This window comes from Mixophyes fleayi, chromosome 3, assembly GCF_038048845.1.
Source record: "Mixophyes fleayi isolate aMixFle1 chromosome 3, aMixFle1.hap1, whole genome shotgun sequence".
Lineage (NCBI taxonomy): Eukaryota > Metazoa > Chordata > Amphibia > Anura > Limnodynastidae > Mixophyes > Mixophyes fleayi.
This window is the reverse complement of record NC_134404.1, coordinates 250552080-250575369: the sequence shown is the minus strand read 5'-3', so window position 1 is coordinate 250575369 and position 23290 is coordinate 250552080. Positions and strand designations below refer to the sequence as shown.

The following is a 23290-nucleotide window of genomic DNA, read 5'->3' as shown; positions in this document are numbered from 1 at the left end:
TGGGAACAAGTTAAGCTAGACCGGAGGCCAAGAATCGTAAGTCTATATCAATACAAGGATTCTGTGCATAGACTATATCTGTCTCTATAAAGAAACGTATACTGCTTGCTTTTACCATCGCTGCAATTTTATGACTAACTTCTAATTACATTATGAAACTTTCCATGGGACATCTTTTGGAATTGCTATTTGTCTTTTGAGATTTACCCTTGAAGTTACTTGACACGGTTGGTGCGTTGTTTGAACAACAATATTGGATGACTGTTTTATATGAAGGACTCATTGTATATGAACTTTGGTTCTGGCCAGACCTTATCGGTATTGATCAATACTGGTCATATCTGATCAAATGTTATTTTATTATTTATGCTGTATTTTTGTCTCTGCACCTTTATAATTTAATTTTATTTATATAAACTGATATCATATATGCATTTTTTGTTTGCAGTTCTGCGCAATTTGTCTTTTTTCTATATTGATCACTATGAAAGTAGTTACTGAAGCCAGCCACTTATATTAAAGCTTTAATTAGATTTATATATATATATATATATATATATATATATATATATATATATATATATATATATAATTCCTATTACTTGGTGGCTGGCCCCACCTCCGCGTAACCACCTTTAATCATTGGCCGTGAATCCTTATGATCCGCTCCCCCGCCCCCCATCCCCCCTATGTGTAGCCTGCTATTGGTGTCAGATGGGACACATACCACGTAACAGGTGCCGTCCCATGTGTGAAGAGAAACAAGACCACACAACGTGCAGATGGAAAAAAATTGGGGTAGTATGTTAATATAATGTGTGTGTGTGAGGGGAGTAGTATGTAAATATAATGTGTGTGTGTGAGGGGAGTAGTATGTAAATATAATGTGTGTGTGAGGGGGTTAGTATGTTCATATAATGTGTGTGTGTGGGGAGTATGTTAATATAATGTGTGGGGGGTTTGGTAATAACAAGTGTGAGGGAAGGAGGATTCTTAATAGGATGTGGGAGGTAGGCTATTAATTTAATGGTGGATTGCAGGTGAGGGCAAATTATTTAATGGGCGCTATTTTATTTGTGGGATGATGGTGGGGCAATTTAATTTAATAGTGGGGTCTATCAATTTAAGATGGGGTGATTGGATTTTTAATTTAATGCTGGGATGGTTTAGGAGATAAATGATTGTTGGACTGTTTGGGAAAAATTAGGTCTATTTATTTAATCTGAATTACTTAATGCCTGGGATGGTTGTGGGAAATGGTTATATTTTTTAAATGTAAATGCTATTTAAATTATTGCTGGGGTTGTTTTGAGGGAGGAAAATAGGTTTATATATTAAATGGGAATAATTTTATTTTAATGCCAGGGCTGATTGGAGTTTTCTAAATTACATGTACCCATTTTTTGTTCCATCAGGGACCCCAACATTCCAGGATTCAAACAAAAAGCAACTAAAAAACCCAACAGCCACAGCTGGTAAAAGTGACAAGAACAGGTAGGAAAGAGCAGGACAGTCTGCCAACTGTCCTAAATATAGTGGGCAGTCCAGAATTTGAGTAACTATCTCACTTAATCAGGATTTGGTCCAACTGCAAGGACAGTTGGGAGATATGTCCTGCTTCACACTGTACTGTTTGTGAATGCAGAATGAAGTAGTGCACACAGTATTGCCTGTATATTTGATTAAATTTATAACCGTGTTACATCATAGGGGCCCCCCTGTCTAAAGTGCCCCAGGCCCCCCAGACACTTAATCCAGCTCTGGCTACAACTGTTGTTTTATACGGATAAATTACGTGGTCCACAGATGAGATTTGTGGTCTGTTTCCTGTAAAACTACACAAAGAAAAAAACAGTGCGACAGAAACATGACATTGACAACGCCAAATATATTATATATAAGTAAGCAGCATATTTTGCAATTTGTACTCCTATGCTCCTTTATACATATAAACTATGGCTAGAATAAGAACAGCAGGAAGGCCGTTTTCATTGTAAATACAGATTATTTCCGGGGATGGAGGCTGTTAAAAAGCTCCATATGTTGCTGATATTGAACTAGAAGCAAGCAGGGACAGCAGCACTATTATATCTGCTTCTGATACACAACCCTTCCAGGCCACGCCTCTTCAAGCACATACTTCTTGCGACTGGCTGGAAACTTACAAGTATGCAAATATTATCGTCCTCCTTGAATACGGATTGGTGGAAAGGTTTTGAGAGGGCGTGTTTATCCTGGAGGTGTACAATGTCTCGTAGACATTGCCCAGACATTCAGAAGAGTGGGAGACAGGAAAGGGTCTTGTACAGTATATGGCAAACCTGATAGAATGAAATACTAATGAAAATGAAATACTAATGAAAATATGCATTTATTCTGCGGTTTTTAGTTACACCACTCCAAAACCTTTACCAGACAAGACATCTGTTATCAAAATTATTCTTTTCTTCTTGCACTACTCTATGCCGAAGTGGAAAAACTTTTTCAGATTTCTGGATTGCACTGATTGTTTCAATTAAAAGGTAAGTACAGACTTACTACACGGAAATAGAACAGCTATAGATATAGATACCATATTATGTTGCTTTCAGTATGATATCTAAATTTACCATTACTTTGCGCAATGCTGGAATGAGTTGTGGATTTTTATCTGGCGTGTTTTCTGATTTGTTTTCTGCATGGTTTCTGCATCTGCATTCACCTCTTTTTAAGAGTATCTAGCCCTTCTCTAAATTTAGGTTGAAAATCCAGCGGGAGGTGGAGAGTTACAATTTATTTGGATTACATTTTTTTTTGCATTGCCTGCTATGGTGTCTGGAGTTTGATCATTATATGGCTTTTCAATAAATTACATCTGTTGCAGATCTGAGCTAACAATGTGATTAGCATTTCAATTCTAGGCTTATAAAAACAAGTTTTTGTGTACGGAGAGCTGTTTCACAACTGTGAAAAGTACATTTGTAGCTTATATATGATTATATAAATCTTGTCTACCACGCATTGCATATCATAGAATATTATTTGTGCAACTGTCATATCTATCTATATATATATATATATATATATATATATATATATATATATATATATAATATATCTATACATAATATATATATATATATATATATATATATATATAATATATCTATACATAATATATATATATATATATATATATATATATATATATATTTATATATATATATTTATATTTATATTGAGAGAGAGAGCAGTAATCAATGTGATTGGACACAGAATAATATTTTTGTAGCTTTCACCGTTTACTCTTTGTGTGTACATGTATTTACGTGTGATTTTAGCCTTTTCCATACATTTTCTACTTTGTCTTTGGCCTTTTAAATGTGCTTTGATGTTGTTGATACCAGAATTAGAGGCACATTTACCAACAACCGCATAAAATGAAAAATAGTTTGCAATCATTGATAAAGATTGAACTAATTCTCATATTTATGAAAAAAACTTCAGAAGTCACAATAAACTGCTGTCTCTGTGAAGTTAAAAACTTACCCTTTCACTGCCTCTTCGTTCCCGAAGCTGCTTTACGATCCACAGCAGCCTTGTGCGCATGCTCCGTCTGAAAACTTTGGGCATGCGCACAAGAATCCTTGCGCGTCACTATTAGAGAGAGCTGTGTGTGACAGTCCACGGTGCGCTGTAGAGCTCTGCTCTTTGGAGCAGAGCTGTACAGTGCTGAAAAATAGCAGAAACGGTAATGTTCGGCAGCCTGAGCTGGCGTACATTACCGTATATGTAAAAGCATTTTTATTCATCGTTAAATCTTTGGTACATAGCAGTCCCCATAGATATATATGGGGACTGCTATGTATTTGCGAAAAAAGGTGCAAAGCAACAGATATCTATGATATCTGCTGCAATGCACTGTTGATAGATTAAGCAAATACTTTAATTGACGTCTATTCTTCGGGGAATTTTTGAGGAAATTAGGTTTAATAAATAGGCCCCTTAATATTCACAAACAGACTTGCCCACAGTTTTTGAAAACTGTCAATTTTAATGTTAAAATTATGTGGAGTTCTATGGGAACGCTTATTTAAGTACACTATACTGCCGGGATGCATTAATGAATGTGCTTCTAATGCTGTGTGGCAGGGACAATGAGCAAGATTTTTTCTATACTTTAACTTGTTTTTCAATACTGTGTGCACAAGCTTTACAGTATAGACAGAAATGTCCTTTCTGAGATATATAGGTTCCCATTTGGTTTCGATTCGCATAAATTATCACCTGGAGAATAGTATTTGGTATTCCACTGTATAGAACAAGTGTTAAACGATGTTCTAGTGTGAAGCCATATTGTAATCTTTGTATTTCCATGTCTTTGGAGGTTAGTGTTCCAAATGTCATATATATTTGTATGAGATTTGGAACACTAAGCAGCAAGGACATGGAAATACATAACTGAATCACAAAAGAAAACAGAGGTTTAATTTTTTTCATATTGACACGTGCTTGTCAGAGTGCTCTCCATATACATGCAATGCATTGTTACCCTTTGTAACATAATCAAGGCTACGAAATTTATTTTCTTAATAGGTGTTGAAAACTTCAATTGGACACTGTCAGATTTACTTACTGTGCTAATGCTTTGCAGAGACAAGCAGAAAATGTCCCTTCCCCCAATACATCATGCAGAGTCTCATAGAAAATAATGATTGTGTGAAGGCTGGATATATTTATATAAAAACTTATTTTCAGTTCCTTTAAATAATGTCTTCCATGAATGCAGTTTCTGTGTTTTGCCCAGCTTGAATCACTTGAGAAAAATTATATCAATATTTAATAATGCCACTGTTATCTGAGGTAACAATGCATACCAGCCCTCCTAATATATATATTTGTAGCATAAATGGAGCACACTGGGTTGATTTTAAGGGTTGGATAACAGGTGAGTTAGAATGCCTTAAAATGTCTTACTAGGAAACTCTTGTTCCTCTGTCACACTATAGGGATTCTGCTGTTAGAGCGCTGCACACAATGCATAATTGCTATGGTATGACAGGAGAAGAGCCTATCCTGTTCTTGCCTATTATGCAAAATGATAGTAGCTAAGGGGTATCCTTTCTATAGAGAGCTGAAGTTTCCTGGACAGATCATTCAAAAACACCACCTAGACCTTATTTTAGATAACGCACTAAACCCAGCTAATTGTAATTGGAAAACTAGTGGGCAAAGCAGAGTATTATCTCACTATGAAAAGCAGTCAGGTTGACAGTTCTGATAATGTTCTTTAGTATTTCAATTTTCTAATAATATTCGCTACACATAAGACATATATTTATTTGTAATAATATTGTGTATGTAACAACATTAAAGTGTAACAAAAAACATAGTCAATGTTTTAATACCTTAAGGGGCATATTCAATTGTCGGCGGAATTGCCGAAAATCCTGCGGTCCGCGCACGATTACCGTTATTACGGTAATCGTGCACGGAAAAAACATTAATACGGTAATTTACTCGCTGGATTTCAGCTCGCAGCTACTCAATTCCATCCTAACATCGGTGTGCCACGGTCCGCCAATATCACACCACTGTGGGGCACAAACCCGGACTATGCTAGCATGATAGTTCTCTCATCGGCACTACACATATGGACCAGAGCATCGGCAGTGTGACAGCCAGTGTCTGAATGAATAGAGTCCGCATGCGCCAACTCTTAACTGCATATCTTCACGGGGACACGAGCTTTATCACCTACCCGGCATTAGGGGAGAAAAAGGAACACCCAGATAACAGGAGTAGGACATCCCAGCCTGGTCTGACCATCATATCACTCAAATGTGAGTCTTTATTGCACTTTATTACTTATGATCTCCATCTCGCTTGGATACACTTGGGGGTTAGACAGACTTACCATTGACTTTTCACCATCCAAATCGTGTGCTCATTGACAGCCATTTGTTTTTATATTATTGAACTTTCCAGATATATGTCTGCCACTTGCCACATCTGCAAGTATAAATGTAGTAACTCATTAATCACAAAAATTGCAGGATATACTACACTGTGATTTTAAGTTGTTCTGGCCAGAACGTGTCTATGTCTTACAATTGAATTAAAATATTCACTTGTATATCTATTCTTCCATCCTTATATGTACATATTTTATGCGCCCAGGAACCTAATTTTCATCCCTTTCATATCCATTATTTTAGAGGGTGGGGACCCCCTTGTACCATATAGGTTCCGCTCTGTGGCAGCAAAATAAATCTTTTAACATTAGGAAGCGCGGCCTTACATACCTATATATATTTCTTCAATGTCCTAGTGTAGTCCTGGCCAAAAACTACAAGCCTACAAGCTGGGACTTATAGTTTCACAACACCTGGCGAGCTACAGGTTGGCTAGGCCTGACCTCAGAGCCGGATTTAGACCTCATGGGACCCTAGGCAAGATACTGGTTTGGGCCCCCTCCCTGAAAAAATCCATAGCACTATAGTTTTTAGCATAACATATACCCCTATTCAGGGGCTGGCTGGCAGACTTTAGCCCAGACGGGCAAGCACATAGCACTGGCCCATAAGTAGCGGCTCATTTTTAAAGGTTGGTCTCACCACCGACCCTGGGAGGGCACTCTGGCGACTGCTAGGCCCTAGGCAATTGCCTAGGTTGCCTAGTGGTAAATCTGGCCCTGCCTGACCTAGGTCAACACTATATATCCACATGAGATATGAGCTAGACACTCCCCTTGGATGGAGCAAGACAGGCCCCCTTCGGCCTAGTTATTCTCCCTGAATGATTTTTCAGAAGTAGGCAAATGTGACCTTATGTAGTGCGCCTTGCATATTGAGGTGCAGTGAGAATGAAAATTTGTCAGGCAGACGAATTGTCCTTCACATTGCATCTTGGTCTACCCTGCTTCTGCACAGCAATGTGCTGGGAAAACACTGCTTAGGCATTATACACAATTCTTCTGGCTGCTTCAGGAGGACAGTATAGATTCATAAAGTCCTCTCTATACTATACATTTTTGATTTTAGTATATAATATACATTTATGCTTCATACAGTCATTGTACATAGTATTTGCCATTAAGTGCAGCCAAAACTGACCACAAGCACAGTCCTGGTCTGTTTGGAATTGTATGCAATGCTTTAAACTCATACTTGCCAACTTTTAAATAGTAAAGTCCGGGAGATCCCAGACATGGGGCGTGCCTGGAAGGCAGGAGGAGGTGAGGCGTGGTCAGTCACATAATTTGATCGGAAACTTTTGTCGTGAGGCGGGGCCAAAATGACGCTATTCACTGTGAATCGCATTATTTTGGCTAGTTAATTGCAGGATGCAGGAGACTTGGCTGCTCTCTTTGGAGGCCGGGAGACCTACCCAGATTTTGGGAGTCTCCCGGACATTCTGGTAGAGTTGGCCAGTATGTTTAAACTTTATTGTTAAACATATTTGTCACAGCATTAAAAACAGCTTAACAAGTAGAGAAAATAAATAACTACAAACTGCAGTTGAATGTCTTTATTTTATCTGATATTCTATTTGACTGCTATTAAAATAAACACCTATTAACAGGTGTTGACAATAACACCGTATGTGAATCCATCTGGAAGTGTTTGATAGACGTTACAGTGGCAATTTAGAGATAACCATAAAGAACATTTGCTAAATTCAAGGTAAAACTGTGTCAGGGCCACAATATCTTCTTTAGAAAGACATTTGTGAGATACGTTCAGTATTACAGTGATATCTTTTATGGGTATGCCTATGTAAAATGAAATATAGAGATTAAAAGTATTGAATTGGACTCATCACAGAAAGGGAAAATGTTACCTGGTTTTTTTTTGCGCATAACAGTCTACATAGTCATACTCCTGAAAGTGGAACTAAAGCTTGTTTGTACATGCAGTATTCATTCAATGCTGATTGGCTGTTGAAGGTTACTGAGATAAAACCAACTTTGCTACCAATTAAAGTATTGGCTACTCCAGATTGGTAGGAACGTTGGCTGCATTCTCTCTATTGATACCCAAAGCCATTCACTGTTCACTTAACAGCAATTAATTGTTCAATGTCATGGAGAGGCAGCTAGTTAGAATCACCATCATCATCATTTATACGTAGCCTCAAAATTCTGCAGTGCCAGTCAGTACTTTAATCATACAAAAACAAATTATACATAGAATCAGAACAAGGATATATCATAGTTGCCTACTCTCCCGGAATGTCCGGGATACTCCCAAATTTTTGGGAGCTCTCCCAGACTCCTGGGCAGAATCCTGCCCCCTTTGTTGGTGAAGTGGGTGTGGGCGGGGCTAATCGCGTCATCCTGGCCCCCAGGAATTAGTATTGTATAACAGGGGGCAGGGCCTAATGATGCGATTAGCGTGGTCACGCCCCCAAGACATGGCCAATTTTGGAGTATGGGATATATACGAGGTTGAAGTTGTTCTTTCACCAGGCTTTCCTGTGCACACACATAGGCTAGGACTGCAATATATACTTAATTAAGGACCCCAGTCTAATCATTTATCTCAGCCCCACCTACCTACCTGAAGACTGCAGAAGGAACGCTACTATTCTGCTGGCCCTGCTGTACAATTAACCACCCAGATACTCAAGTCTGTGGCCTACCATCTGTGCCACTGCCCACCTGGTCTAATAAGAGTCCCTGGTCTAATAGGAGTCCCTGGCTTCATTGCCCACTTGGACTGTTAAGCCATCCTTATTCCACTACAATGTACATCCACTTTTCACACTCCCCGATAACTTGGCCCATATCCCAAACTATAGTATGCCACTCAATACTACTGACTCTCTTCACCCCCCTTCCCCCCCCCTCTGTATTCTGATTTGTTCTGTTAATTGTATCCATTAATTTATTATTCTGCTCAATTGTACCTGGTATTATGCGTTTGTATATACGGCCTCCGTGTTATCTATATTGGCTATCAAGCGCTGGATCATTGCGCTAAAGACTTTGATTACTGTTGCTGCAGTTGTTGCATGCTAAAGTCTAACTGTGTTATCTTATTGGCTATCAAGTGCTGGATTATTGCGCTAAAGACTTTTTATTACTGTTGCTGCAGTTGCTGCATGCTAAAGTCTAACTGTTTTGCCAATTAATATTAACGGAATCTGGAGAGCTTACATCTGATATAAATCATCAACGCTTATCCATTACAAAGGACCCTCCATTGTAATTAACCGCCTCAGCGGCACTTCTGCACTTGATAAATCATTACAATTATACCAAAGGAATATTTTATTAATGAATGCTATACACCGTTTTTTTGCATGAAAAGTTAAATCTGCCCTTGAAACAAGGAGAGTTTATTAGTGCTAATCTGGACATTGCTTGTTCCCTTTATTTTTAGGGATTTGAATCATCTACACCGCTGCAGCGGTTGTATGTATGTTATTAAGCACTACAAGTATTTGCATTTAACCATCTATCAAGGTGTTTCTGTGAACCACTATCAAGTGTGTGTTATATATTCCTTTTCTATGAGTTATTGCTCATGTGCATCAGCTGATTTGTTGCCCGTGAGTTGCATTTTTATACTGTGATCCTTAGGGGATTTGTATTTGGGATCACTTGATGTCCACTGAATGTTGATTTTGTATAATTATTTTATTGCATTTAACGATTTTGCTATTGCTATTATATTCAATAAATAGTAACTGTTGGATACAGCGCCCCTTATTGCTTTTTGTTACTATTTATGATGAAGCAGATTCAGATTTCTGCTTGAAGGGAGCTGCGGTCCGAACACCATATACTATTAATTGATTCCTAGCGCCTTAATTTTTTGTTTTACTGTATTTTATGCTTTTATCTGTATATTGGGCTGCTTAACCAATTGTTCAAACGTCTTGAGCTGTATCAATTTATATTATTTTATTATGTCTTCTTTGAGATGTATAATGGAACGTACTGAGAGGAGACAGGGTTATTTGGGTTTACCACCACCCTCCTCTAGTTCTATAATTAAAGATCCCAGTACTTCAATGTACAAATTATTCAATAGATTAGAAACATTGTGTTTAGCCGAAACTAGACATTGGTACGACCAATTAACCTTGCAGAAATATTTGGATGATAAAATTATACCAAGAGGTTTGCGGATATTTAAATCAGCATCCTTCCAAGATGACTCAGATTTCACTAGAGACTGGAATATTATTTTAGACACTTGTTCTTTTAATCTAATGAAACTGTTGGTACAATATAGGAATAATAAGGTTCAAACTATAGAGGCTGAGATAGACAAAATCCAAGCCTCTTTGAAGGAGTTTGAACAAGAGGAGGGTTTTAAGGTACGAGACCATAAAATTAACAAAAGAGTGGAAGAGTTTGAGAGGTCATTAATTTCACGTAAGGACAATAAATTGATAAGGGATAAAGATGACTATGCAAACGATAGGGTAAGATCTTATAATAGACAACCAAGAAAATGGTCTAAGTCAGCTAGATCTAGGTCCAAATCATCCACTTCCAGATCTCGATCTTTTAAAAATAGAAATGATGGTAATTACAAACACCAATATAAAAATAATAATAATAATTTTAGAAATCAATCCAGACAATCTTTCTACCCACATAACAGAAGACAAACTCCTCCCCCCTCCCATCATCCAGCTTTTGAGGAAAATTGGAGAAATCTTGAGGGATCCACCATAGCCAGTGGACATTTGAGAAAAGTAAATGGAGATTCAGATTCAGATAATTCTGAAAAAATGAAAGAAGGAGCTAGATCAAAAGGGACCAATAGAGAATCTAATCATACTTTTGACAATACAGCAGGTGCTGGTTCCCTTACTTCTAATACTGCAATATCATCTTCATCTTTTTTAGGGAGCGGCCCCAATCTTCAAACCTACGCCCAAACAACTCAAGGGCGAGGCCCCCCAATATTAAAAAGAAACAGAGATTTGGAGTCAGAGGACGTAGAGGAGGAACATCTAAACTTCACAAAAAATATACGCCGCTTTTGAGTAATAAGGGTATTTTTAATTTATGTAAGAAAAAATTGTCCGAATCAGAATTGAGACTACTCAATAAGGGCTTGAAATTTGCTCCAGCCTCCAAACCGAATCTTTTCAATTTGTTTGTGGATCTCAATAAGTATATGAGGGGACTTAGTAGAAAGAGATATTTTGCTTATAAAGCTTTAAAAAAATCAAAAACTGAAGGTTGTCCCATTATTCTGGATTCAGATGATATAACAACTTTGGATGATTTGGAGTCTTTGAGGGCAGAAAGTATTAATACAGATTCTCAGACTGTAAATTTGTTCGACATTAACGAGACACGACCATCTAAGAGGTTTAAGAATTCCTCTAATTTTTATCCTTTGCAATTTAAAGGTCCGTTTGTGGAGAGCTTTTATAAAACTACTATGAATGATTTTAGAAGTTTGTGCGACAAAGTAGCAACTGAACCTCTGAGAGATAATCTGACTCCATTAGAGAGAAGAGCTATTAAAGATCTTTTATCAGATTGTGAAATCATAATAAAGCCAGCGGATAAGGTGGGAGGTCTGGTGTTACAGAATAAAGATGATTTTGTTCATAAATCCCTTCACGTACCCCCTGGGAGACCAATTATTTCTGGTGTAGGCTCTTTGACTAGTAATCTGTCTTTTTTTGTTGATGCACATCTCCAACCATTTGTTTGTTCATTAAGGTCGCATATTAAAGATACCTTGTCATTTTTGAAATTAGTGGAAGGTATCCACTGGAAGCCCTCATACTATTTTCTAACATGCGATGTGGAGGCTCTTTATTCTAACATTCCGCACGATAAAGGCATCAAGGCCATATCTAAGTTTTTGACCTCCTCTGATTTGGATGGTCATCTATGCGATTTTGTCTTGTCATCCATTCGGTTTATACTTCAGCACAATTATTTTCTTTTTGACACTCATTTTTACTTACAGACACTCGGCACGGCCATGGGGACCAGGTTCGCCCCGAGTTTCGCTAACCTCTATATGGGACTCTTTGAGGAGCAATATATATGGGGTTCTGAATTTGGGGCGTGCCTGGTCCTCTATGGCCGTTATATTGATGATCTCTTTTTTATTTGGGATGGGGACGATTCTTCTATATCTCTTTTTTTGGCACACCTTAATTCTAATGACTTTGGGTTGCGGTTCACTAGTAGTTTTGACTCTGCCACTATCAACTTTTTGGACATCACATTAAAGGTAAGTAATGATATCATCTGTACTGAAACATTTTCGAAACCAATTGATGCTCATAGTTATCTCCATTACAAGAGTGATCATTTTAGGCCATGGAAAGACAATATTCCGAAGGGTCAATTCCTGAGGATGAAAAGGAATTGTTCATCTGATAGTGATTTCAAGAAACATGCTGCCACAATCTATCAATCGTTTGTTGAACAAGGTTATCCAACTAGTGTGCTACAGAGAGCCTATGTTGCTGTAGAAGACATTGATCGGGTTGACCTGATAAAGCAGCCAGCTACGAACAAAATAAAAGGAAACAGTGAGGCAAGATCTTTAATGTTTATCACTCAGCATAACAGTTATTCCCGCCAAATTCGGGATATTATAAATAAAAATTCTTCGATTTTGACAGCTGATGATTTGCTTAGTTCCTCCATTCCTGAAGGTAATAAGGTTGTTTTTAGAAGATCACGCAACCTTAAGGAATTCTTAGCACCAAGCTTTTTTAACCCAAAAAATCTAGGGAAACCTCCTATCAACTCTTTGACGAGGAATTGGCTAACTATTAGACCTAATGGCTTCTATCGATGTGGCAGAAAGAAATGTTTCACTTGTTTGGCGGCAGACCACAAATGTGCTACTTTTGTTTCACATACATCTGGAGAGAAATTTTCCATTGAAAAAATATTAAACTGTCGTTCAACATTTGTTGTATATCTGATTAACTGTTCCTGTGGGATACAGTATGTCGGACGAACTATTCGTTCCGTAGGGGTACAATTTACCGAACACCGTAGAAATATTCTTAAGAATGTGAAGACCCATAGTTTATCATCACATGTTAACATCTGTATGGGTGGCTCGCTGGAGGGTCTTCAAATTAGAGCCATCGAGCAAGTTGACATCACCCCTAGGGGAGGTGATAGATTCAATCTTCTTTGCCGTAGGGAAGCTTATTGGATATTTAGACTTAATACGACAGTTCCATTGGGTCTAAATGACAGCATAGAACTAAACAATATTTGAATTAACTAATCATTGCATATTGGATATTTGTCTTCAATACTTATTTGGTTAGGAGTCTTCTAGCCATTGTATTGATTATGTTTTATTTTATTTTTGCTGAGATTTAACCAGCATCTTGGATTATTCTAGGTGTATGGTTTATATATTATTTTTTAAACTATAATCTGATTTATCAATTGGTCTATACATACACTTGTTTACATCCATATGTGTATGTTTATATGTATTGTAATATATTCAAGTTGATTTACATCAAACTTATATAAGCTATATATGTTATTCCATTTACCATCAGTGTATCTGCTCTGTGGGTATCTTGTATATAACAAACTGGGAAGCTAAGCAGAGCTAGGTGGGGTCATTCCTTGGATGGTAGACCTCGGTTTAGGATTAGATTCCCACCTGGTCTTTAATTTAATTAAATTCTATTTTATTTATTTTTTGTACTTGTCTATAGAAGCATCTCATTTTTATGCGGATAGCATTAATGGACCTTTACAGCTCAAGACGTTTATTGATATTTATTGTACTTGTTTTCTGATTATTATTTTAAAACGGGTACTGTTAATATTTTATGTATTTGTATTAAGTAGCATGCACAATATTTATTTATAACAGTTGGTCCCTTACTGAATATCAACTGGGGAATTATGTTCTCAATCTGTCACTGCTGATTTGTGCCTGCTTTAATTGAATACATTCAGTGTATACACACACCGTTTGACTCAAAGAATGATTGGAATCGTGACTCTATTGGCCAGTTATGGTCAGATGACCTATCTACCTGGCTTTAAATAGTATGTGGATACTCTATTTGACATTATCTCTCTGATGAAACCGTGTGTAACACGGAGAAACGCGTCAGAACACTATTGGATTTTAGAACACTATTGGATTATAATACAACATCTGAACATTGTTTCCCTGTACCCCGGGGTATTCAATGGATTGCTAAAGTAAGTGGATGAAGCGTTTGTATATACGGCCTCCGTGTTATCTATATTGGCTATCAAGCGCTGGATCATTGCGCTAAAGACTTTAATTACTGTTGCTGCAGTTGTTGCATGCTAAAGTCTAACTGTGTTATCTTATTGGCTATCAAGCGCTGGATTATTGCGCTAAAGACTTTTTATTACTGTTGCTGCAGTTGCTGCATGCTAAAGTCTAACTGTTTTGCCGATTAATATTAACGGAATCTGGAGAGCTTACATCTGATATAAATCATCAACGCTTATCCATTACAAAGGACCCTCCATTGTAATTAACCGCCTCAGCGGCACTTCTGCACTTGATAAATCATTACAATTATACCAAAGGAATATTTTATTAATGAATGCTATACACCGTTTTGTTGCATGAAAAGTTAAATCTGCCCTTGAAACAAGGAGAGTTTATTAGGGCTAATCTGGACATTGCTTGTTCCCTTTATTTTTAGGGATTTGAATCATCTACACCGCTGCAGCGGTTGTATGTATGTTATTAAGCACTACAAGTATTTGCATTTAACCATCTATCAAGGTGTTTCTGTGAACCACTATCAAGTGTGTGTTATATATTCCTTTTCTATGAGTTATTGCTCATGTGCATCAGCTGATTTGTTGCCCGTGAGTTGCATTTTTATACTGTGATCCTTAGGGAATTTGTATTTGGGATCACTTGATGTCCACTGAATGTTGATTTTGTATAATTATTTTATTGCATTTAACGATTTTGCTATTGCTATTATATTCAATAAATAGAAACTGTTGGATACAGCGCCTCTTATTGCTTTTTGTTACTATTTATTATGCTTACTGTTTTAGTTTATGTCGCAATGTCAACTGTCACGGAATCAGTGGTGCCATACAGATAAACGATGATGATGATGCATTATTTCAAATTGCTTTACAAAGACATTTGTGTCAAATGTTTACTGGGCAAATGAATGCTACACTTCATACTGGGCAAATGTATGGTGGGTAAGAATGCCATGTGCTGCTCATTTTTTAAGTAATTGTGTAGTGTCTCTCTAAATTTAACATGAGACCCTCATATCTTGGCTTCAAATTTTTTCCTCAGAATCACTGCTCTTTAGCACTTTTTGTGCAATGGATTCATTATCTCATAAACTGCTGATCTCCTGGGATTTTCACACACAACAGTCTCTAGAGTTCATAGAGTCTCTAGAGTCTAGTGTACAAAACAAAAAATAACCAGTGAGAAGAATTTCTGTGAATGAAAATGTCTTGTTAGTCTCTCTCTCTCTCTCTCTCTCTCTCTCTCTCTCTTTCTGTCTTTCTGTCTGTCTGTGTGTGTGTGTGTGTGTGTGTATGTTAGGGAATTTAGATTGTAAGCTCCAATGGGGCAGGGACTGATGTAAATGAGTTCTCTGTACAACGCTGCAAAATCAGTGGCACTATATAAATAAATGGTGATGATGATGATGATTGTATGTATGTGGTGGAACAGGAAATTCACAGCATGAATATGTAGCCAACAAATGTGCAGCAACTGCTTGATGCTATCAAGCTGTTATTGAGGCACAGGGAGTGGGCCCTACCCAGTACAAGAAAGGTGTACCTAATAAAGTGGCCATTTGTTGTAGCTCATACATGTTTTTTATATTTTTATACTGGAATCTTAATATACAGATGATGTATTTTGGTAATTAGTATTGGCATGTGTACTTTGAAGAGATGTTTTTTAGTGTTTTGCTGTATGGGTGATTGTGATGGGATGAAATATAAAATAATAATCAACAATACAAAACAACCTGGTATCATATCATCTACACCCTTTAACCTCTTTTTTTTGTGTTCTAGCTAAAAATTTGGTCTTAATAATAATCTTAAGTCATTTTTTTCTTTTTATACTGTTGTGAAGTTGGAATTTTCAATGTGGGTTTTTAAAGAAGAATGTGAACAAGCTTAACCTCAAAATTGTAAGTCTGAGCTGAACTGGAAAAGGCACTAGCTAAACTCCAATAAAGGAAACACGTCAGCATAGGCAGCAGGCTCCTCTGCTGATTGCGGGAATGGGAAATAATGTTGCATTCTTTGGAGTCAGCAATAACAGCTTAAGATATGCTTAGTGTCTGCCCAAAGGAAATTCCATCCTTACATAGAAAGAGTAATAGACAACTAAAACAGTTAATTCTAATTAACTGACTAGATAACACCATAAGCACCACAAATGAGTGAGCACATTGTATATTTCATTTAAGACTTTTCAGCTCATAGATCTCCTAGGCTACTAGGTGCCAGCTAAGTGTTTTAATATGCATGTGCCAGGGTGCTTCCTCATGCTATTTGTTTCTACACATACAAAGTGCAAGAAATAGTAAATCTTCCAAATATGTCCATTTGAATGGACTACAAGGCAATTGTAAAATTGATATGTGGCATAAACATTTACAGTAACAATTTTTCACAAACATATTTTAGAAATATAAATTAGGCATTATTATAGATGTTGTGATTATTGTTTAACACCAAAATATGAGTGATGTTTTTTTTCAGTGCAAGATATACTGTCTACTAGGACAGAAAAATGTGGCGCATGACTAGCTTCTGTGGTTTTCTGCTATCATGCAGAAAATAAACCACACCTAATGACAAAACATGTCTACAAAGGCAAAACTACCCCTGACCACCTCTAAAACATAGTAATACAATTCAACTTTCTGCACTTCTATTAAATAGAAAAAAGATTATCAAATATATTCTGTTTTTTATATTACATTTATATAAATGTTAAGATATAATGTATGTGCATATTTGTGCTGCATTTTGTAATATTTGCAGTTACTAATATGGATGAGAGTTGTCATATTACTTGTGCAATGTTATATTTACAAAGAGAATATGTTCTTCACTACTAATGGAGAAGGTTCTGTGTCTCTATGTCCACTGGTTCTTCCCAATTCCTCCATCCCTGTTTCAGTTGTTTTACCCCACGTATCCAATTAAACATCCTGTATTCAAGTCAGATTTTGTTTCTTATATGTGACCCTATGGCATTTAATCTCTTACTTAAGGACCCCAGTCTAATCATTGATCTCAGCCCCACCTACCTACCTGAAGACTGCTGAAGGAACGCTACTCTCCTGCTTGCCATGCTGTACAATTGACCACCCAGATACTCAAGTCTGTGGCCTACCATCTGTGCCACTGCCCACCTGGTCTACTAAGAGTCCCTTATAATTCATGTTGCTTAGTGTACATTGTTTTGTCTGCTCCCCACTATTTACGAGGGGGTCTCTTCCCCTTTATTTGTTCTGTACCCTTTTCTACCTTGCCTATCAATCTTTAATAAAAATAATAATGAAAAAAAAGAGAATATGTTAATGTACTTATGGTTAATTTTAAATAGTACCATACATCACACCAGTGAAGTTATTTTCATTGCCTTACAGTTTTCCTTTAGGAATAAATTTATCTTTGTCTTTATGTACCTTCGCTATATCACCTTTGATGCCTATTCACTTGTTTATTTGCTTTATTAACCAATCATTCTCTCGTAAACTTTTTTTGCACAATCTGTAAACTGGAAAAACAGGACAGTCAATTTAAGTGATGTCAGAGAACTTGAATTACAATTTGATCCCACGGTTTGTTTGTACTTTAGAAAATCAATCCATCGTATCCATCAAGTAAATAACTGCAAAACAGGGAAGTTGTGTTGATGCATGCCTATATATAGCTTTTCCAAATCACCAGATGTATGGATCTGAACGTAGGAGGTGTGGAGAGTACTTCCCATTTAGAAAACTTTCTTCACAGTGAATGTTCAGTAAATGTGCATCTGTCTATTTGCACATCATTACAGCAAAGAAGCATAGATATCTGAACTGATATAGAGTAAGGTAGATATTCATTAAGGATCGAAGAGGTTCTTGATACTATTCAATACTATTTACTCTTTAAAACAGCAATGCCACATAGAGGTTTTTTATTTAAATAGCACCTTTTAAAAGATGCATTTCATTTTTCATTGCTATGCATCTACAAATCATTTACTTCTTTTCAAAATCTCTTTGGAGGGCAGAGAGATATGTCTGGCAGACACACACAGACACTCACAGCTTTCAGCATGTCATGTGATGGTAGAGGGGGGAGGATTTTACAATGCAGACAGAACTCACAGGGTGATTCCAAAGCTTCTCTGTTTATTGCATCATGTGCCAAGAGACTGTGATTGTCATGATAGTCACATAACACCGTGCAGAACTAGTGAAACAGTGAACATGAGGAGGGATTAGCTTCAGCTAAATAAAAAATGTTTTAAAATGGGCAAGGTCAGTCTAGATGATTATCACTATAACAAAGAGATCATAAATATGGGGTACCTGTTATAATGATAAACATATCCCAAGCTGATCTGTGTAGGGTAGGATGCCTCGATTAGGTGGGGGAGGGCAAAAAACACAACTGCCTTACTTGGAGCTGTAATGGTTAATTTACAGCTTCACTGGGATAGTCTGATGGGATATTCACATAGCCAGTTCACAAATGCGCAGTGGAAATGAAAGCCAACACTTGGGATTTTATATCCATGTTACAAAAATAAGAAGAAAATTAGAAAAAATATTTAAAATATTTTTAAAAATTAAACATTTTTCACCATTGAAAAAAGTGTTCTATGCTACTGATCCCATCATCATCCTGAGATGGCGATAACAGAACAAGCATTGCGATGGTACATTGAATGCAGCGATGGTTGTTAAATAGGCTCCCCCAGCTAAATATGCTTCTCTCTCCATGATAAATATTTCCCAAACTCATAGGGACATTTAACATATGTTACAGCCATTATAGAATGCAACACAGGGCATAGTGTCAGAAGTTTTATACAAGATTGTAATGCAATGTAAGGTACAGAGTTTCAGGGTGCAATGCTCTGCAGTATACAATGGTAGGATCACTGTGTTAAATTTATTAACATGGTGCAGTACTTCCCATTCTCAAGATTGATGTACAGGTTATTACAGTCTTTCTGAAAACGCTCATTGACTTCCATAGCCCCTGGACATGGAATCCATATTTGTGGCCACTTGAACATTCACTTTCCTGGACATGTTTTTCCTTCTGAGTCTAGTTTGGTTGATATGATTTCAATTTCCAAGAATGAGCTGAACTGAGCTGGTAGTAAGGCTGGGTACACACTACAGAAAACTTTTCCCGATGTAGTATTGTTAATGATTTTAACAACGACTGAAAGTACCGGAAAATTAGCATGCCAATTCAAATGTACACTGTCACGGAGCCAGAGTCTGGAATAGACCTCGAAGCCCCGCTCTAGATAGACTTACCCCTAGAGACGTGCGGAGTCTAACGGTAGAGAGGTATTCACCAGTGATCCCCGAAAGGGAATATGGACTTAGCTGCTCTCTAGTCGCAGGTCGTGGTCCTCTAAGGAGGATTAGAGTAGGGTGAGATGGAACCGTGGAGTGGAGCGGGACTGCTGGAAGATAAATTCAGAGGTTCAGGTGAACGGCAGTGAACCGAAGCGCTGAGCTCTTTAGAAAGCGAATAGCTGAGAACAGGACTGATTATGAGGCACGTGGTTCCTGCAACAATACCACAGGTCTTGATCGTGGAACAGGTAACACAGGATACCAACTGAGAAGTGGTGAACTGCAGAGAACTGATGCACTGTGATCCCTGGAAGGCGAATAGCTTGAGGATGGGACCGATGATGAGGCTTGATGTTCTTGTAATAATGCCACAGGTCTTGATCGTGGAACAGGTAACACAGGATACCGATGTGCAGACGGGAGCTAGAGAGAACAGCGTCCTAAGAGGCAAGGAGACCTGAAGATCTGGCAACTTAGTAGAGAAGCAGGTGCTTTAAATAGACAGAGCTGACAGGCAATTAGCCAATCAAGAGAATGCAGGAAGTTTTGAAAAGACCAAGGGGTAAATGTATGAAGCTGAGAGTTTTCCGGCGGGTTTGATAAACCAATCAGATTCTAGCTATCATTTATTTAGTACTTTCTACAAAATGATAGTTAGAATCTGATTGGTTGCTACAAGCAACATCTCCACTTTTCAAACCCACTGGAAAACTCTCAGCTTGGTACATTTACCCCCAGGTGTGCGCATGCTCAGTTCAGATCAGCAAATGAATGCAGGGAGTGAGAACCAAGGGAGACAGGTAAGAACAGTGCCCAAAATGCAGGTTAGCTGGTGCAATGTGTGATGTACACACTGAGCACGTACAAGATTTACTTTCAGATTTGTGCTCTTCATCTGTCATAACCATCGGCTGAAAAGAGTGTGATTGCGTAAACTCTATGGAGATCTGCCTTTACCTCTGGTCGTGAGTGCATGCACACTGCAAAGTTGGAATGACATCATTATATCCTTTTCCGAGATTGTTAGTCCATTTATAATATCAAATCAAACGATATGATGTGCTTTGAAAGGGTAATCATTGATCGTGGGAGTGTACACACTAATGCAATATCTGGCCCGAACAGTCGTTTATTGTATGATTGGCCCAATAATCAAGTGAGAAATCTGTAGTGTATACCCAGCCTAAGGATTTGTAGTCCACAAATGTACATGGTAGGATGGGAGAACTTGTTAGATTAAGTTAATTTCCCTTTAATCATTCTTAGGAAACCAATTTACACAAAGCATTTTTAACAGGTGAAGTTACCCGTTTCTATTGCTTTGTTTTTTTCTGTTGTACCTCTGTGTACGCTATTCATTGCAACTATACATTGGGATGTTGCATTTACTATATAGCAATACTGAAGTTACCAAATAATTTGCATGTTTAGGTTGTTGGGTTTTACCATTGTGATAGTGTGGCTGGATCATGTAGAAATGTATTTTAATTAGCAGTGTAGGCACCAATGTAGGCACCAATGTTTATAATTGCAAATGCACTTATTGTGTTACATTGGGATGTGTTTTGTATGGAAGTGTCATTAATTGGGTTTGTAACTTTGCTAGAGGAAGTCTGTTTGCTGATAGCAGAAGATGTTAAGTAAGTCTTTCTGTCTGGCGTGGCTATATCTCAGATAATGCAAGCATCAAGTTTTAGCACATAACAGAGTAGTGTAAATATTGTTAGCTTTGTATTGCATGTAAATCCATGTTTGGGAAAACATATCTTACCCTGCTGTAAATTTCTGTGACCTACAGATTAGACCGGCGGTTCCCAAAGTGTGCGCCGCGGCTTCCAGGGGTGCCGCGGCACTGTCACTGGGGTGCCGCGAGCCAGCCATAGGAAAAAACAAAGAGCACATAAACTTACCAATCCGTGCGTCGCCGGGACCCAGCAGATTCCTCTCTCCCGCAGCTGTCACTGACATCGATATTCAGTGACTGCTGCGGGAGAGAGGAGTCTGCTGGGTCCCGGCGCCGCGCGTATTGGTAAGTTTATGTGCTCTTTGTTTTTTCCTATGGCTGGCTCGCGGCAGAGGAGTGAGAGGGAGCGTGACAGCGGGGCAGGCAGAGGGGCAGAGGAGTGTGACAGCGGGGCAGACAGCAGGCAGACAGAGGGGCACAGCGGGGCAGACAGAAGGGCACAGTGGGGCAGACAGCGGGCAGACAGAGGGGCACAGCGGGGCAGACAGCGGGCAGACAGGGGGAGAGCCGGGCAGACAGCAGGCAGCCAGAGGGGCACAGCGGGGCAGACAGAGGGGCACAGCAGGGCAGACAGAGGGGCACAGCGGGGCAGACAGCAGGCAGTCAGAGGGGCAGACATCGGGGCAGAGAAGTGTGACAGCGGGGCAGACAAAGGGGCAGATGAGTGTGACAGAGGGGCAGACAGCGGGGCAGAGGAGTGTGACAGAGGGGCAGACAGCGGGGCAGAGAAGTGTGACAGAGGGGCAGACAGCGGGGCAGACAGAGGGGCAGACAGAGGGGCAGAGGAGGGTGACAGCGGGGCAGAGGAGAGGGACATTGTGAGAGGGGCAGTGTAGGGGGGACATCGTGAGAGGGGCAGTGGAGGGGGACACAGCGTGAGAGGGGCAGTGGAGGGGGACACAGCGTGAGAGGGGCAGTGGAGGGGGACACAGCGTGAGAGGGGCAGTGGAGGGGGACACAGCGTGAGAGGGGCAGTGGAGGGGGACACAGGGTAAGAGGGGCAGTGGAGGGGGACACCGAGGGCAGAGGAGGGGACAGCGTGACAAAGGGCAGAGGAGGTGGGGACATCGTGAGAGAGGGCAGAGGAGGGGGGACATCGTGAGAGAGGGCAGAGGAGGGGGACATCGTGAGAGAGGGCAGAGGAGGGGGGACAGTGTGACAGAGAGCAGAGGAGGGGGGACAGCGTGACAGAGGGCAGAGGGGGCAGTGTGAGAGAGGGCAGTGTATCTGGATGCAGAGGGGGCAGTGTGTCTGGATGCAGAGGGGGCAGTGTGTCTGGATGCAGAGGGGGCAGAGTGTCTGGATGCAGAGGGGGCATTTTTGCATACAACTAAATAAGTATTTCTGTCCTGACCTAAATACTTATTACATTTTTTTGACCCAACTACTTCTAAAACAGGACTGCTCAATAATTATTTTGGAGGGGTGCCTTAAAAAAATTTGGAGACTCTATGGGTGCCGCGAACTGCAAAAGTTTGGGAACCACTGGATTAGACCCAAATTTAATCCGTTCTCCGGTGAGGTGGAACCAGCATTCAAGTGCCAATGATTTGCCTGCTACCTGCAGCTCTGGCCAATGTGATAGGCTAGGGGGGAGTCGTCTACAGCAACCCTGATTTGAAGGCAAGAGGTCAGCTATACCAGCCCAGGTGTACCAGCAAGGGGGTACCCTAGCAGCGAGAGTTACCAAGAAGGAACTCGGTTCTGGATGCCGATAAGGAGTCCAGTGGTCGCAGCAGCTTAAGCCCCTACTACTGTGGTTAGAGGGCGCATTTGGGATAAAGGAAAGGGAAAGGTGGCCCAGTAAGCCCAGCCGGTTCCCAGCGACAACAGACAGGGTGGCATAGGCTGTCCATCCTGTCACAGATAGCATGCAGTGAATGTTTTGAGATGAAAATAGGCACATTTATGCATTGAACTACTCTCTTGATACCAGGTTAGATTTATCAAATCTTCTGAAAAGGAAAAGTGGCATAGCAAACCAATCAGATTCTATTGAAT

General features: G+C 39.2%; 1 protein-coding gene across 2 annotated transcripts in view; it reads left to right on the top strand.

Moving 5' to 3' along the window:
- Positions 1-2277: 2277 nt before the first annotated feature.
- The window catches only part of TIAM2 (TIAM Rac1 associated GEF 2), a 324497-nt gene continuing 303484 nt past the window's right edge, over positions 2278-23290 (top strand). For both annotated transcript variants that reach the window (XM_075203392.1, XM_075203391.1), the window contains exon 1: positions 2278-2522. The gene's annotated coding sequence lies outside the window, so the exon portion shown is untranslated. The remainder of the gene's footprint in view (positions 2523-23290) is intronic.